The sequence below is a fragment of the Triturus cristatus genome, chromosome 6, assembly GCF_964204655.1.
Source record: "Triturus cristatus chromosome 6, aTriCri1.1, whole genome shotgun sequence".
Lineage (NCBI taxonomy): Eukaryota > Metazoa > Chordata > Amphibia > Caudata > Salamandridae > Triturus > Triturus cristatus.
In genome coordinates this window covers 153995687-154013986 of record NC_140589.1, presented here as the reverse complement: position 1 = coordinate 154013986, position 18300 = coordinate 153995687, and the positions used below count along the sequence as shown (strand labels likewise).

General features: G+C 42.6%; 1 protein-coding gene across 5 annotated transcripts in view; it reads right to left on the bottom strand.

Annotated features, from left to right (window-relative positions):
* Nucleotides 1-18300, bottom strand: part of EPHX1 (epoxide hydrolase 1) — a 272143-nt gene that overhangs the window by 116623 nt on the left and 137220 nt on the right. For 4 of the 5 annotated variants that reach the window (XM_085610400.1, XM_085610398.1, XM_085610399.1 and 1 more), the window contains exon 2: nt 1105-1186. The exons of the other annotated variant lie outside the window; for it this stretch is intronic. The gene's annotated coding sequence lies outside the window, so the exon portion shown is untranslated. The remainder of the gene's footprint in view (nt 1-1104; nt 1187-18300) is intronic. 5 annotated transcript variants of the gene reach the window in all.

Sequence of the window (18300 nt, the reverse complement as noted above, 5' to 3'; positions counted from 1 at the left end):
CTAGGGTGGGGCAGGGCCCGGCCGACCATGGCAGCCACAAGTGATGGGCACTGTAAGTGCGCATGCCGGTCTGGCCGGCCGTCTTAGGACCGCCAAACTGACATGCACACTTGCATTTCTCCAACCCAGCTGTGTTGCACAGCCAGGTGGCATCAGACCAGCCCGCTATGGCCAATCCTGAAGCTTCTCTCATCCTTGGTAAAGCATGAGAGCTGCATCTGGATTGGGTGGGGAGCCTGTGCTTTGAGCCCCAGTGACTGTCAGGAGGAGAGGAGTAGCAAGGCAACCGGCAGCGTCAGCAACAGGTATGTTGTTTTTTTAATTATTATTCCCCTAACAGACCCCCCCTTCCCCACTCCTTACACTTGCACCACTGGTGAAATATCCAATTTTTATTATCCGACATCTCTCAGAAATTACAGAATAAATTAACACCAAATAACACAAAGCATACTTTCTAAACCAAGATTTTCCTACCAAATTTTGTGAAATTCTGTTCAGTAGTCTTTAATTTTCCTATGGAAAATTGCATGGGGCAAACACTTTGTGGGACTTCCCCCTTTTTCGCAACCCCTGCTTGACGAATCACCCCAAAACTTTCAGGAGAGAGCTGAAGTGGAGACTTATTTGGAAAGTTTTGTCAAGATTGTCAAAGTTACAAGCAAACCCCCCAAAAATCAATTTCCTATAGAAATGTGGTCTTAACTACAACTACCCAGTTATATTTACTACATGTTTGGATGCTTTTATTGCACAAAATACAATGTTATCAAAATCCATATTTACAAGCGAACCGTAAAATATGGAAAATATTTCAGTTTCATATATGGGTTTCATTATCATAATGACAGTCCCCAAAAAAACATGTGCATGTACTTAACAGAAGTACATTTTAACAATGCAAGTTCAAGACACAAAGGTTATTCGGTGAGTAGGTATGGCTTACTCTCATCTTACACCTGAATATCCATAGAACAAAGTTTTGTGAATGAAGTACTCAAAATCCACGATGAACCGATGATGTTCTTAAACAAGAGGTCGCGCAAGATGATTATACAATTTAAAATCAGACTACACACAAGCCATGCTCTCCACAAGACTTACCCTAGCTAGAAGGGATGATCTACAAAAACAGCCCGCTGCTGCTCCTCCTCAGTACAAGACTGGCCTCACTCTTTCCCAGACTCTGCAAAAAAGGGTGGACAGATCAATAGTGTTATCACAAACTTGACAAGATTTGTCAAGCATGGGAATTTTATCTAAATGCAGGAGGTTGGACAGTGATAAAATGATTTGGAGTCTCTGCTTAGGGGACCTCCTTTGACCGGTTCCAACCTTTGTAACCAAATCACGTGGGTTTGGTCTGATCTTTTATTGAACATGTGATAAAGAAAAGTGTTTGTTCTGGCAACTTTTCTAATGCTAGTTGGACATTTACTGCCTAGAAAGGTATCATAAAAAGATACCAACAGAAAAAATTATGTAGTGTTACTACTAAACTTCCATGTTGTAAATGACACACATACATATGATGCAAAAAAAAAAACAAAGGCAATAAGGAAATACGTTAAAAAAAAAAGCGTTACTACTACACTGGATTAATTCTACTCTTTATATGAATGACTCAGGCCTAGGTTTACTAAGAGTTCACACAACACGGGGCAGCAAGCAAAGTCGCTGCGTTAAGTGAATCAGAGAGAGCCGAACTTTGCCATAACAGCAAAGAAATGGTGCAATTCTGGCCTCTCCATGCACTGGTGCAGTTTGTGCAGCTAAGTGCCAACACAGGCTGCACAAACAAGGGTGTCTGCGTTGTGGTCTGCATAGTTTTTGTGCAGGATGGAGTGGCTCCTTACACTATTCCCACTATGAATGTGTGCTGCAGAAAGCAACCCACAAGGGGAATTAAAGATATTTCTCCATGTTACGCTAGCTGCAGCTGGCGCAGGATTTTGGTATAAATCAATGTCTACAAGACTTAGTACATATGGATTTGCGTCAAAATCCATGGATGATACATGCAAACACCCATGCACCACTTAAGTTCATACAGAAAATAACACAAGGCAATGAATTAAGCTGTGGTGTGCTACTTTTTGGTACGAACTAATGCAAATCGCCATTTGCAGGGGCAGGGTGGCACAGAAGTACATGCTGATGAACGAGATCAACATGGGAGGTGGTGGCACAGAAGTACAAGGGCAGGAGAAAGCAATATGTTAATGGTGCCCAGTAGCTGGTTAGGGAGGGCTGCAGCATGGTGGGGGAGGGGAGCAATATGGAGGACAGCGGGGGACACAGAAGCAAGCACAGGTGAACAAGAGCAACTTGGGACCCCGGAAGTACATGGGTTGGGGCCAGAGGCACACAGGTGAGAGCGACAAGGGGGGTTGGGTCGGGAGACAAACGTACACAGGTAAAGGAGAGCGATACAGACCAGAGCGTAAGGACAAGGGAGATGAACCACATGAGGGAGACCGCTTACAAACAAATGCCCTCATGGCGTGCTTCAACAAAAATAAACAAAAGTAGCTTCCAAGATGCAATCAACCAAAGGACAAAACTACTGGGGCGTGTTCTAGGGGAGGTTAAAGCACAAAAAGAGGAAGTGAAGTTCCCACACGCTGCAGCAAATGAGTGATGAAGCCAAACAATGGTAAGCAATGGGCGGGATTCTAAGCTCACAAAATGTTTCACAAGTAATTATTTATGTGCTGTTGCAGGCGGACCCTAATAAATGGACAGACACATTCCAAATTTCCAAAATACAAACAGAAATCTTAAAAAACACTCTCAAATGTTTGGTGTACAATATTCTGTTTATTACTCAAAGTCAACCATGGAATTACACCCTAGCCAATATTCCAGTTATTAACTGGGCAGTCTCATTTTTTTGGAAGCACGTGAACAGTAATAATCCACTGTGCTTTGGCCAGATGCATGGACGATTCCGGTCAGGACTCCTGAAGGTTGAGCATCCAAATGGAACTTTATCCTTCACATGTGAATCTGCATCTTTCGATTTAGACCAACAAGGACCGGATTTATATACGGCTCCTTCAGCGGTGGAATTTTCTCAGGGAATCTGTGAAAACGATAATTTAGCTTAATGTGTCACCTTTTATGCTAAAGGTTTTAAAAAAAAAAAAAAAAAAAAAATGGGTGGGGGTTACGCTTTGGGCTTGCTAGCCAAAGTGAGCACATATGCCTTGTTAGGTCTATTAAATGAGGTCAGATTAAATGAGGTCAGAGCGTATAGAACACTTGGCTATTGAAACTATTTTGATTATCACAAGTTTGGAATTAAAACCAATAGCAGTACACCCTTTGCATTTTCATCACTGCAGTGTGCAGAATTTATGCATCAGTAAACTTGCATTAATATAGCCTTACAGCCCACCGTAGCAGGCTAGATCGGCCCTTAAAGGCCTGCTCCTTTGTTAAAGGCTCGAGCCATTAACAAAGAAGCGGGACTTTAATGCCAGGATAGCCCACCTACAGAGGGCTATAAGGCTATTAGAACATTCCGCCACTCGAGGGCAGAACAAATAAAACAAAGACCTCACGGAGTCAGAGTGGAATGAGATCTGGAGCCTCTGCCTAGTGGAATTACTTTGAACTGTTCCAACCTTTGTAACCAAATGCCCTCGGGCTCCGTGAGGCTCTTGTTCACAGCAACAGCTGTGAACGACAACTTTGGAATGTTGGAGCTCCGGGCTTCTACTGGCCATTAGAAGCCAGAAGCATTCCATTGTTTTCAATTCTGCTCCCAACATTCCAAAGTTCTAATAGAACGTAGATCACTGTAAAGATGGTGATACAAGGAAAAGTTCACCAGATGGTTTTAAAAGAACTCGCATGACTAACAAGCTTCCCATACTGCAGAGCTCCTCCAAGATCACACCATAACCGAACCATCGTTTTGACTTCAAGAACATTATCCCTGTCTTAACAGTGAACCCCACTTTGTATGAGGGTACACCTTCCCAGTGCAGGGAATTTGTGAGGCTACAATGTGTCTCTCCCAAACACTAGGTGTGGGATTCATTGTCCTCAACTTAAGATTAGACACCTCTTTCACTCTGCCTTTGATCCATCCCATCAGTCATTTATTATATTGATTTATCAAGGAACAACTAAGCATATTGACAAAAGTGCATTAGCAGTTCTGAGTGGAGTACAAAGAGAAGTCGATTACACTGGATGGCTAACTGATGCTGAACGATAGCAGGAGAGTACATACATGCATAACTCACATACATTAGCAGACTTTCAAAGCCAGCCAGAACGTGGGGATATTGTTTAAGATAATTCTTGTTGCATGAAATGCTCCTTCGAAGCCGGTTTGAAAAAAATCAGTGGTCCCAGCTGAAAGGGTCTGAATGTGGATGGAGCACATATTTTCAGATGTTGCTAAAAAAAAAACGTTTGTGGGCCGAATCTAGGTTCAAGCAGGCATGTAACAATTTAGAATTTCCCAGAGGAAGTTCAGGGAGGAGTTGTTTATCTGCTTAAAATCTTTTTTTCATTTTTTAAAAGACCTATAGCATGTAGTAATCTTTTCTGTGGACAGATGACCATCTGAGAGAGAGCGTTATGAGCTTGGAGTGAGTCTGGTACGACTGTAGAGTGCCATGTAAAGACATCAAAAGCTTAGTCCAATGGAGTAAACAAACATAAAAAGAGATCTACCAGTAAAGGCTTACAGTAGTCAAATTCACTGATGACAAGTGAAGAAGTCAGTGTCCCGTTTGTATGATTGAGCCGAATTTCCGTATATTCAATAACTGATATCTAGAAGATATCACTGTTATTCTTGAACAATCCTATATTCATTGCAGCATTGAAGTTGACGCTAAGTTTCTACCAAAGGATTTTGCAGTGATAATGTCAGGGGCTGCAAATGGATAGGGTAGGAGGGTGATAGGTGGTAAGGCCTCAGGAAAATTGATTTTTCCATTTTGGGTGAATTGGCATACGTGAGCTGCCATCAACCAGTGCCGGGTTGGTTATGGCAGTTTGAGATTTGCGTCAGGGGACGAGGCATAAAAGTTAAAAAAAGGAGAGATTTAGGTATCTTCTGCACAGAGAGGACAGGAAAAGCAGAAATGAGTGATTATATTGCACAGGGATGATGTGTAGAGTGTGAGGTGGTCTAAGGACTGAGCCTTGAGACATCAACGCGCAGTAGCTTGGGAGAGAAGAAATGTGGAAGAAGAATGAAAGAGTGATGGCTGCAATGATCAGAGGTTGTGAAGTTGGATACAGGAGTAAGAGTGGTGTGCATGCACTCCATCACCCAGAATCTAGATTGAAGAGGTAAAACAGGTTGTGTGGACTTAGGAAGGGGGCATTCCATTAAAAAATAATGTTCTTTAGAAGACCGGAAGTAACGAGGCAGGCCCATAGTTAGCTAGGGATGAAGTGGGTCTTTCAGGGAGAGCAGCAACACTGCAGGTTGGCAGCAAGAAAGAGAGGTGCCAGAGTTAAAGTTGAACACCAGGCAGGATGGCACATACGAGAAGTACAGTGGTTTGATGATCTGGTGGCTGAAAGGATCAAATGGCTCATTTGAAGAGCAGGTAGATTTGCCAAAGAACTTAACAACAGCAATCTCAATTTGTCATTCACTAGCCACACCAGCAAAACCAGTATTCAGTTTCTAGATATAGAAATGTATATAGAAAATAGTTATGTACAGATCAGAACATACAGAAAAGACACAGCAGGAAACGCAATATTACACGCTCATAGTTTCCACCATAATAGTGTCAAGGAAGGTATTCCATACGCAGAGTGTCTCAGAATGAGACGTAACTGTAGTACAGAAGAAGGTCTAAGGAAATCTACTAAAGAGCTCTTTGGCAGACTACTGAGGAGAGGGTACAAAACCAAAACCCTAGACAAAGCTAAACATGGAAGTGAGCTAAAAACAAGAGAAGACCTATTGTTCGAAGACAAAGAACAAATTAAAAGTAATGAAGCTGGTACACCCAGACTCATTACAGGGTTCAATGCATACCACACTGCAGTTAGAAAAATACTCTACAAACATTGTAACACTGTTCGTAGTGACCCGGTTTTGGGACCCACCTGCCCCAAAGTCCCAGCTATCAGTTTTAGAAGAGCAAAGTCTATGCGCCAGGAATTGGTATGCAACTCACCCTCAGTAGCTAAAAGCCAGAATTGGCTACAGTCACCCAAAGGCTTTACCAAGTGCAGTAGATGCAAGGCCTGTAGACTTGGTACTAACATGAAATCTGTCATCATGCCCTTCAGACACACACCATACCCAACTGCAAAACAGATTTTGCTGTATACGTTTTGCACTGTACGTGCCCCAAGATCTATGTAGGCAGTACTATTCATCAGGTTCACGTTCGCGTCTTACAGCATCTAAGGGCTAATGCGAATAACGACCAGACATATCCTGTGGCATGCCACATAAATTCGTGCCATGGAGGTAAGTCCCAAGACCTCTCCTACTTTGTCATTGACAATGTCCCTAAAAATCCAAGGGGAGGAAACGGACAACTGGCATTACGGGGATTGGAATCGAGATGTATAATTCTCTTCAACTCCAAAATCCCACAAGGGATGAATGCCGATGAAGCGCTGAATGTTGACCTGTGACCCCGTAGTTAGGGACTCACGCCTCTCCTCTGTTATCCATTCCTCGAAGCATAAGAGTTCTTACACTTTTTTACAGATTTTTGATTGCACCATTATCCCTAAAACCGCTCACCTTAAGTTTATTATTTTTTTAATTTGACACTATTGGTTTCCTGTAACACTACGACACACTATTAAGCCCGGTTGGGTTTAGTTTGGATAGTCGGATTGGTTTCCCTACCATAGACTTCTAACTGGCACCGTAAGCCCACTTGGGCAGGACAGTCCTTGCGGAATGAAAATACCCTCACCCTCCATCTTACCCTCTAAACAAGTATGCACACTTCTCGAAGCAGAACCCGCCCTCCCTCCAGGACCACTCATTCGCACTCCAGGAGCAGACAGGTGGAATCCTAAGTTATCAATCTAGATTTTTATCCTGGAGTATGAGAAAGGAAAGAAAAATAATAGGAAAACGAATAATAAAAATAACAATAGGGAGGGTTTTCTGCCTCTTTAGCATCAGGAACGTTATTTATGCGCTATTACACTTGTAAACTCTCTTGGTAATTCCTGATGTAGCATCTATTTATTGGTTCTCGAGTATGTGTGCAATAGATATGTAGGATAATTTAATAATTGTATGAATAGAGGAAGGGGCACTACACCCCAACCACTTGTGTCACGTTTATGTCTATGGTCGGCATTTGATTTACTTCACACACAATGTCGCGTTCATCTTGGAGGTTAGGAAACAAATAGAATAGACATATTTCTTTCTTTATTTTTAATAGGAGCGATTAGTTTAACTCGAATTATAATATTAGGGGAATACAAATGTCCTATACATTATTATGATGTTTGGGTATATATATCCTTTTCCCCCACTGTGTTTTAATTTTTGCACTGTCATGTATCATAGTCACTGTGGAACGTCTGTCTATGAAAAGTTCTGGTTACCATGATAACCAAGGGATAATGGTGGTTGTGTTTTTAAGTTTGACACTCGTAGAACTGTTTATGCAGTGAACAAGGTGGTCTTGCCGCCGAAACGCGTCTGACCTTGCTTTGAATAAATCGCATTCTGTGCCAGAATTACTCACGGAGTTGGTGCCCGTTTGTTGAAAGACTGACAGGATGTCAATAAGTTATTAACATTAATCATGAAGTTCATCATCCAGTGTCTTTGTTTCATGCACAAGATAGGAAAGTGTCATCACAAGAAAGAACCTCCATGTTTGCTTAATAATGCTAAAATGGGATATAAATGGACATTATACACAAATTTGAAAAATAAGATTGTTTGGAATGAGCAAAGTTTACCTAAGGTTATTAGAACCAGGAGAGGGGATCACGTTAGTCAAACACAACAGGACTGTAACTAATACACCTGAAACACCTGGAGATCTTTGTAATGTCAGCATTGAACTTGTTTGGCAGGTGAGCTGAGCTGGGAACAAAGGGTAGGGGAAGGACAGGGAATTTAATACCGGAGCCGGCGATGTTAATCTGGAATGTTGGTTACAAAGCTCTGGATAATTCCTCTGTGGATAGCTATCTACAGACCTTTCATAAGCTCTGCAGCACCATTACTGCACTATGGCTCCCTGCTAAGCGAAGTCGCATGGGGTGCCAGGGTTCATGTCTGGGCATGCCATTACTGATCAAATACATTCTTTTTGGGATATCTCCTTATCAACTGATTATCCATATTTCAACAATCTATTGCATCATCTCTCGGTTGTGTGCCCTTGCCAGGCATTTGGAAGAGGGTGTTCTAGTCAATTCACAAAATTCTTCCATGAGCTCAATTGCTGGGGCAGGTGTTACTTGAAAGTTTTTTCTTTTTTTTGCTCAAGTTAGGCAGGATCAATGGAAAACTGGGAAGAGCAGAGGAGGGACTTTAGAGCTGCAGAGGAGAATTGGGTTAAGATGAAAAGGGTGTAAGCAATGAGATGGTCTAAACTGGGCTCCAAGAAAACAACACATCTGAAACGACAAATAAAAGACTGCGTCCCGCAACAACTACTTCCACGATAAGAAGAAACAATGAATTTCTAAGGCTATTATACCCAAGCTTAGATGGGTCAAAAGTCTTTCTCTGTTGCTCAATGCAAATGTAGTCTGATCATTTGTGCTTTACAGATGTCAAGCAACAGAACCTCACAGAACCCATGACTTCGCGGTCATTGGCCTTGAAATTCAAAGGAGATTGAGAAATGAAGAGGCTAAATACTTCTAACATTGTGAAATCTTTGCACAACATGCTCACCTAATGGAGGTGAAGTCAGGTCAAATTACTAATGAAGGTCTTTTTAAATTAATTAATAGAGGCAAAAAGCAGCAGCTACAGTCTGTAGCAAAGGAAGTTATTCTCTAGTAAATTAAATAGAGAAATTGTGAGGATTAACTTATCAAACTCCATACATCTAACACAAAGATGCCTTTATTACATAGCTCATAAAGATCTAAGGCCTTAGAGGTTGGTGGATATCCCACCGTTGCATAGAAGTATCGCAAGCGGTGGATGTGACATCCGCCACATTTGTGAGAGAGTACCTCGTCTGCCAGACTCTAAATAAGGCCCTTTGGTCTCTCGCCCATAACTTTATAGATGCTATTTGGACTCAAGCCAACAGCGATCTAGTCCTGGCATTTTAGCCAATGGAACTTTGCATGATGGGAATTGCAGTTCGGCTTATTATACTATATTCCTACTTACAGTGCTTTATTTGTGCTGGTAGATGCTGATGGTAGGCGCCGACACGTTTTGTGGACCAGCACTTGTTTTTCATCACCAGACTTTGAGAAAGAGGAAGAAAAACAACAAGCATTTGCAATGCAATAGGTCTTGCATGTATGAGAGTTTAAGCTATTGGCACTGTAAATGACAATGCCTTTTATTTTTCTGTTTTGATAATTAACACATAAATAAAAGGCATTGTCATTTACAATGCCAATAGCTCAAACTCTTGTAAACGCGAGGCCTATTTCACTACAAGGAGGCGGTCGCCATTGTCCCGGGATGCTTGCAAAGTGAATGCATGCATGGTGTGCTGAATGTCGCATGTCGTGCCTGCAGTAGGAGAAACCCATAAAAGAAAATGGTGCCTACAGACTAATAAGACATACCGCGTAACAGAAGTAAAAGAGCCAGTCCTCATGGGAGGTTACAAATTAAGACAACATGGTACGAAGGAGGGACTAACAAGCCTATTAACGAATCAGAAGCCAACATTTACAAAGGATAATGACACAAGCCATGAAAAAAAAAATGGCAGAGTGTGAGTGGAGCTTCAAGCCCATACTCAATTACAGCATGCGTCGCAGAGCAGCGCATGCGTTGCCCAGGCTCGACCTAAAAAAGGTGGAAAGAAGGAGAGAAAAAGACAGTACAGCAGTGACTATGGGAAAAATCAGAATAAAAAGAACCGTTAAGAGTGATATGAAGAGAAAGGAGGTGTACGGTAGCAGAAGGAGGTTGAGGTGGGATCAAGGCTAGGAAGCCTTAGAATTCAGCAACCCAAGCTTTGAGCTGCACAGCAACAGGCTCCTAAGAAATGGACTGGGCTGTATTTATTTTACAAGCTAAGCACGGACTACAACCCAGATGTAGGTTGTTCGCTAAAATGCCAAAACTGGATAAAAAGGAGACTGGTGAAATAAGGCCATTTGACCTTCCAGAAAGTGTGACTTTGTTATAATCCACTCAAGATGAAGATTGCTGGGCCACCTCCATCATCATAATCTTAATCATAATAAACTTGTCTAGCTATGTAAACACATTATTCTGAAAGAAAATGCCATTGGAATTAAGCAGATTGAACGATTTACAATTTAAATGTGTATTTCAAACAATCTTCAGTATGATCGAGCCAATTAATCTTGGGATATGATTCCATAATTCAATGCAATCATTTCATGCCGGAATGATTTATCAAACTGTATTTTCTGGTCCCCCGCTCTCTCTAATAACAGGCATGAAAATCCTCTCTGTTACCGTACAACTGCCCAAAATAGAGCTACAGGGAAGTGGTTACGAAACAAGTTCCAGGAATCAATGGGGATGAAGAACACCACAACTCACCGCAGTGTAAAGAGGGAGGGGCCGAGGAACCATCTTGAGCAGAATTGTCTACTCCAGTGAGGGATAGAGGTCCTCTCCTCAAAAATATGTTTTTTACATTCAAGCTGAATCTATTCGGCTTACAATCTTGATAGCGGACTTGTCGGAGTCACTCAAAATAGGCTAACAAAGAAATGCACTGGTCTGAAAAATAAAATACAAAGCCATAATCATTATAGAGCGGATCTAGTGAATATATGCCCGAGAGTACAAAAAGTGTGGAGTGAAATACTAAGCTAAAAATGCCAGAAAGCAGTTTGGTTGTTTTATTTTGTGTGTAGCTGTAAACCAAAAATGCCAATAAAAATGTTTCCAAAAAATGCCAGAAAGCAGACCCAAGCTCATCTGTAAAGTCATAGTAGTAATCTATATTGCGAACAGGATTGCTTACCATCTTAAATGAATCCTGAGATAGAGGCACAACAGTAACCAAATACTACAAATATAGAACCTGGTGCAACAAAGAACTCACAATCTGCTGGAGCCACTAGCAGTCAGCCACACATACCCTACAGTCATAATAAACAATAGAATGACTTTATGAAGTTCTTTTAGAGTGCAAAAAATCGGGGACCTACCAACACTATCCCCCAACGCAAAACAAAACAAATTGTCTATATCAAGATTATTAAAATAAGGATCAGCACTCCATAATAAGTATTCAAGTAAAATTCAAATTCAATGTAAAGCCAGCTAAAAACAAAACAAACACGAATGGACATGGAAGTCCTTTGCTGGGACAGTTTAATCACACGATGAGCCAACGTGGAATATTAAAAGATATTATTTATTTCATGAATTTCTTCATATCTTATCGTAACATAATTTAACTTTTTGTTATAGTCGTAAACGACTGCGAATTATAAAGACAGCACGCCATACCATGAGTGTAGAACGTATTAATACTTTTCAAGAAATGGGTGGTTCGAGGCGATACGTTTCCACTTAATACAGAAATACATTGGACACGAGCCCTGACTTCCTATTTATGGGTTGGAATGAAAGATATGAGAGGGAGCATGGCAGGGTCTTAAATAATCGGACAGATAAACGAGTGCAATAATAGGGTCAGTTTATAGGCGCATTTTTGTTTTCGGGGATGCAAAAATTCTCAATAAGTGCAATTTAGAATTCATATGGAATGACACATTCAACAGTTCAGTAGCAATACAACCTGTATGCTAGAAATAAATTAAATACTCAATGAGGAGTTAATATTTTACTAAGTTAAGACAAATAAAGTGCCTTAAAACTGAACAAAACAGAGAATCTAATTAAACATTTGGTAAAATGTCTTTCATCTTTTGTCATTTATGTATTTGACTACCAAAGTTAAGGAATGTATCTACATACACTGAAAGGCAGAATGCTGGAACTAGCATTACTTGTAGTTAAACTAGATCCTAAATATATTCTCTCAAATCATTTTTAAGATAAACATTAAATTATTAAAAGAATTTTATGTTTGGAGCATGGGCTACATTACCACACATAGGTGATGGGGTGAGCAGATGTTTACCTCAAGTTGTTTGGAATGCATCTAGATTGTGAAATGGAGAGTTGTGAGAATGCAATTTTATATAAATCATGTTTGTACTGACATTTTTTTATTTTTATGAAAACACTACTAGAGCCTAAGCATTATTGCACATGAACATGCATTTTAAAATGTACTGTTAGCCAGAGTTGTACATTGCCATTTTTGGCCTGACTGTTCAAGCAAGCATAGTCTTGTTCTGAATTTGGCATAGCCAAGTGAGAAATTCAGATTTAATGAAGTCAGCCTTGCTGTACCTTTATCTCAAGGGCCTCTTACATTCTTCCTATGAGAAGAGCCAGGCACATACTGGTCAGTAGTGTCTATCTGAAGTTTCTATTTTATCACATATTCTGCCCTCCAATTATTGCATAGAGCAAAACTGTTTAAAAGTAGTGTGAAAAAATAAAGAATTTAGCATTATGCGCTTAAGCTGATCAGATGGTGAATTTGCAAATGGCACTTAGAATATTTTTGACACATGCCAGCTATTTTTGCATTAAACATGTGTTAAACACGGACTTTGAATTGATTGGAGTGGTCTGCAATCTTAAAATAACCCTTATTTATATTTTTCTAATCGCAAAAAAGAAACAATCAGAGAACAAAATAAGACAGCGACTTAATCAGTTTACATAAAGCATAGGAGGAAACATCACAAAAGCATGACAGTATGTAAGAAACCATGTGTCCTATAGAGTGCAGCCTATGGACAATAAGGTCGATCTTACACCTATCCAGTCACTCAGCAATTCTTGTGGAGTCGCGTGCCAAACCAGTCCCATCCAGAGCTTAGGTCGGGGGAGGAGAGGGAGTGTCTGACTCGAGTCCTCATTTTAAGTTTGGGCCATGTAGACCTCAGTCGGGCCCACATGGCTCTAGGTCTGGAGTGGGAGGGTAGGGTGTGGACGTACAGTTCAGATCTAGCGTTACAGGTAGTGGCACGTCTAAGCCAACTATCTTGCGTGGGGGGGGGGGATCTTTCAACCATCTTAGAGCTATTTCCCTCTTAGCCAGCAGCAGTAATAGCAATGAGACGTTGCACTGATTTCTGGAGCTTTGCTACATAGTCCATGATCGCTATTATCTGGTGCGCTAGGGATATCATGGTTAAAACCGCTTTCCAAAAGGACGCTACGTAGCAGCAATTCCATGATAAATGTAGGAAGTCCGTATGAGGCAGGTGACCGCGAGAACACTTGTGTGACCTGGTATGGTCAATTCTGTGAAGTTTCACTGGGGTGTAGTACAATCTGTGCAGAAATTTAAAGTGGATTAATTTGAGCTTATAGCTCATAGAGATATACTCCATTAGCCAGGGTTGTACATTGCCCTTTTTGGCCTGACTGTTCAAGTAGGCATAGTCTTGTTCTGAATTTGGCATAGCCAAGTGCATTCCATTACGGACATTCATTCCACAGATCCCAGAAGTCGCACGACCATGGCTCCATAGCTGTAATGTGGCCTGCCTGCCTGACCTTCCCGCAAGCGTTAAGTTATACATACCTACTCTCTGTCATATGTCAGTGTGAGTAACTTAGTAGGGGAAAGAATATGGAGGGTTCCTGTGAGAATTCTGTGGTGTAGTGTTGCATATTCTGCCCGAGTCTGTGATATAGAAACATATCCAAGGCATTTGTGGGGCCTCCGTCCCAGAACTGTTGCGCTGTAAAAAAAAAAAAAGTTTCTCCTGTTATAGTTCTATCTCAGCTATCCCAGGCTTAGTGAGCGATGATTTCATCATGGTCTCTGTCATGATCGGCCATGCGGGGTTATCAGAATTCTAAGGGAGTATAGCAACTGGTAGCCAATATCTTGCAGAGCCCGTGCCACACTTTATTGGTGGCGATTACCATGTTCACAGCTCCTTTGGGGATCTGGATTTTTGCAAATAGACGTGCACAGGGCATTCAGGGCAATTGCCTCTGTTTTAACCACCATATGCAGTATCAGCAACTGTAGGAGGTACCAATAGAACGGGAAGACATCCTGATTGGATAAATGATATAGTTCTGGGCTTTTGTAACTACTTGTCCCTCCGTTGGCCAATAGAAGCATCATTATGTCCCATCCTGTCCTGGACTGACCTCCAGCCCATACGAGGCGGCTACACTCCGTTGATAAAACTGTTTAGACGGGGGGGGGGGGGGGGGAATGGTATATTCATAAATAAGTATAGAAATTTGCTCCACAATCACCATCCTAATAATCGCGACTCTACCAGCCAGCAAGAGTTGGAGTCATATTAATCTGCTGATTGTTCACTGAGTTTAGTCACCATCGGACCACAGTTGCCAGTCATGACTACTTTATTGTTCTTGTGTATTTGTATACCCTTATATCGGATTGACTCCTCTCGCCACCCAAGAGGAAATTCTGTGACCACAGGTGGGGTGTCTGGTGTTAGTGGATAGATCTAAGATTTGTTCCAATTAATCATTATACCAGAGTACCCTCCAAGTTCGGTGATCTCACACAGCATTGGTGTGAGGTTTTCCCCTAGGATGCCTTACAGAGACCACAAGGTCATCAGAGTTCATCAATATCATTAAACATCTAGGTGTGAATGCTACCTCTCAGTGTATGGTGTTGCCTTAACTCGCAGGCCGGGATTCCATGGAAAAGGCAAATAGAAGTGGCGAAAAGGGACATCCCTGTTGTGTTCCTCTTTTAAGTGCCAGGGATGCCTACACTGTATTGGACATCAGAATTTGGGCCGTAGGGGATGAATATAACAAAGATCATCTGGTGCAGGACACTATGCCGAAGAGGCCACTCAATAGAATCAAAAGCCTTCTCGGCATCCAAAAAACCACCTGCAACAGGAAGGTCTGGTCTAATCTGATGCATCCGGGCAAACAAAAGACAGATTGTGTGTGGTGTACCTGCCTGGCACAACCCCTGTCTGATCTGGCAAGACAAGTCCCTTGATGACTCTCGGCAACAGTTTTTTCAAACTTTGGGCGAATATTTTAATACTGATATTAAGGAGTGTAAAAAGAGCAATAAGACGTGGTGGACTGTGGGTCCTTCTCGAGCTTCACTAGAGTCATGATTATAGCTACCATCATCGAGGGCGGTAAGGAGTTATTAGTTATGGTCTCACTGTAGACCTCCAGGAGTCGTGGGGAGAAGGCTTCGCTGAAAGCTTTATGTAATACAGCCGTGAGCCCATCAGATCCAGGGATCTTACTAGTGGCTAAGACTTTAATGGCCTCAGAGAACTCCTCCAGGGATATGGGTTCATCAAGTGGCACCCGGTCGTCTGAGTCTGCACACACCATTCCTATGCTCTGTAGGTATTCAGAGGTCTTTGTCTCCGTAAACTGCATTATGGAGGTATATAGGTCACAGAAGTATTGATTGAAAACTGAGGCAATCTAAGCCGTCCCCGATCAGAGAGCTCTGTTTTCATCTCGAATACTGGTAATGAATTGTTTTTAGGTCTCGCCTAGCATTGCAGCGCATGCGCTGCTCGCTGTGCGAGGCATATTGTAGTAGGGTATGTTTTTGAAGTGGTGTGGTAGCCCGCACATATTTTTCATTGGCTGGCATCATCATCCATGGTAAACGCTGGCTTCCAATTGATAGTGAGGCTTCTTAGTCCCCCTTTGTTACCGCCCTGTCTCCTTTTGTGAGCGCCTATCAGGACTGGATCTTTTACTGGAGACGTTATACTGTCACCTTCATTTACTCAGTAAGCACTATGTTTTTTTCATTCTGCTTTGGCAATGGGGATAGCTTGTTTGTTTTATAAAGTGCATATCGTGGCAGCACAACTTTATTATCATACGCGCCGCCAAAATGCTTTTCTTTTAAAATGTACATGTTTTTATGAAGTGCAGCACACCAAGCTTTGTATTCATGGCAGTCGCACACTTATCTCCCACTTCATGCGCTCCCTGTATGGAAAGGACTCCTAGCACTAAACTCACACGAACCACCGCTCCCAAAGCCTTTGTGTGATATACATTAATTCCGCACCTCATTTAGAATAATTCCGAGGAACGAGGCCTGCTTGCATGTGAGATCCTTGGCTGACATGCTTCAGGTTATAAACAGTAACAAGTCCGTGCAGTGGATAGGGGTAGGAGGGTGGTTGGTCGAAAGCATTCGCAGTATTGACAGGACTGCTGCAGCCCTGCCGTATTCCCCAGACAGTCTATTGAATGTCACAGCAGGCCCGACGGCTTCTGGCTTGCATTTCTCTGAAGCGTTGCATAGTTTTGTTTATTCCTTCTGAGCCAGCTTGCCGTCTTGGCTGTACAGCCTGCGCAGGCTGAGGATTACTTCACGAGCATCTTGTGACAGTGCACGGGTCAGTGCTTGTTTGTCGAAGAGCTCGGAGCGGTCTCCCCTCGTGCACTCTATGGGGCCGTTGGAGAGGGTCAGGAACCCTGCTTGCCATATTTCTGTGCTAATAAAATGGATTAAGTCTGTCCTTGGACGTATTACCGGAATGTGGCGAGGAAATGTGCTGTTCTGTACAAATTGCCTACTTCTTGCAGTAACTCAACGGAAGTCTCCATGACACACCGGCATCTCCTCCTACAGCCCTCAATATGTTTTAGCGTGCTGCAAAATAAGAGAAAGTTTCAGCTCCTCTTCATCTCTGCCCGCCTCTCGCCTCTTGACCTCTGTCTGTTTTTGACTCGCATTTACAGGGTCTCCAGATTTGCATGTGAAACCACTCTCTGCCTATCCTTTTCTGCTGCGGTGCATGGGAGCCACTCTGCCTTTACCGTCTCCTCCTGTAAGTTACCCCCAAACTGCCATTGTGACGTTCGCCGGGTAAAACAAGCTGCCTCCGTTTCGGTAACTGGCCCCACCGCTCATAGCGAGTGCGTCCTCTCACGACTTGTCTTACAGGGATAGTCTTGTATAGCGACGAAATCTCCGCGAGGTGAGCGTGTGCTGTACAGTAAGCGTTTTTTCTTCTCAATTCTTATTTATATATATATATTTTTTCTTCCTAGACGTGGTGTGGCTTGACGATTCATCTTCGGAGTGGGTCGTGAAGTTCTGCTGTCTGAATTTATGGCTAAGGATAACGGGAAGCCTTTACAGGTGACAAGAGACTCCCTTAAAAAGTACATGCTGGAAAGTGATAATTGGGAGGCGTGCGTGCTGGGGGTGAAACGTTTGATGTGCAGCTGTCCTTGCACGGAGACCGACACTGGGCTTTGTCCAGACTCTGGCCTGGCCGAGCTCCAGCGCGGATCATATGCTGCCCATGAGAGGATGTGGTCCGTCGGCTGCGCTGCCGCCTCTGGTGCAGGAAACCAGGGTTCGAGCCTCGAGGTCGCGTCCACATCCTGTGATTCTGGGCAAATCACTTAATCTGGCCGTGCCTGAATGTGTAATGTAAATACGGTGCTATGTAAAGCGCTCCAATACCTTCGGGTCGAGTTCGCGCTAAAAAAAAAAACCCCCCCAAAAAAAAAACGAGGCTGCAGGGTTTGTTCTAGTAACCATAGCAGTGGTAAAATAAACCGCCCTATGAGCAGTTAAGGAATGCGCACAATGGTGGGAAGGAACGAGCAATGTCACCTGACCCCCCTCCCCAGCCCTGATGAGGTCCAGTGCTTAAGACTTGCCCAGAATCCCCACTGCATTGACTATGTTTTTAGGTTTGTTTTGACAGCTTAGCTGGTGCCTGCCCTTGTTAATCACCGGACAAATAGATTTCAGAAGTAAGTAGAGGGGGACTTAAGTTACTCCCAAATGTCTTACTTTGTGTACAGCATTTGATTGACCACAAGACTTCAAGTGGGATGAAAAAACTGGAGTGGAGCGGGGGTTTAGATGGGGGTCGTCTATATAAGGCGTGTGGGAAACCTGTTGAATGGCCATTTTGCACCATTCGAGGAAGTTTAAACATGAGCAGACACACGTTCCCTTCACTGCGGGTAACAGGCATACTTTAGATGAATGGTTGACTCTCGTCAGGAGACGGACATCGTGAGATACGGCGAGGATATCCTCAGGGAGACATGCACACGGAGTCGGCATGCCTTTGATTTGA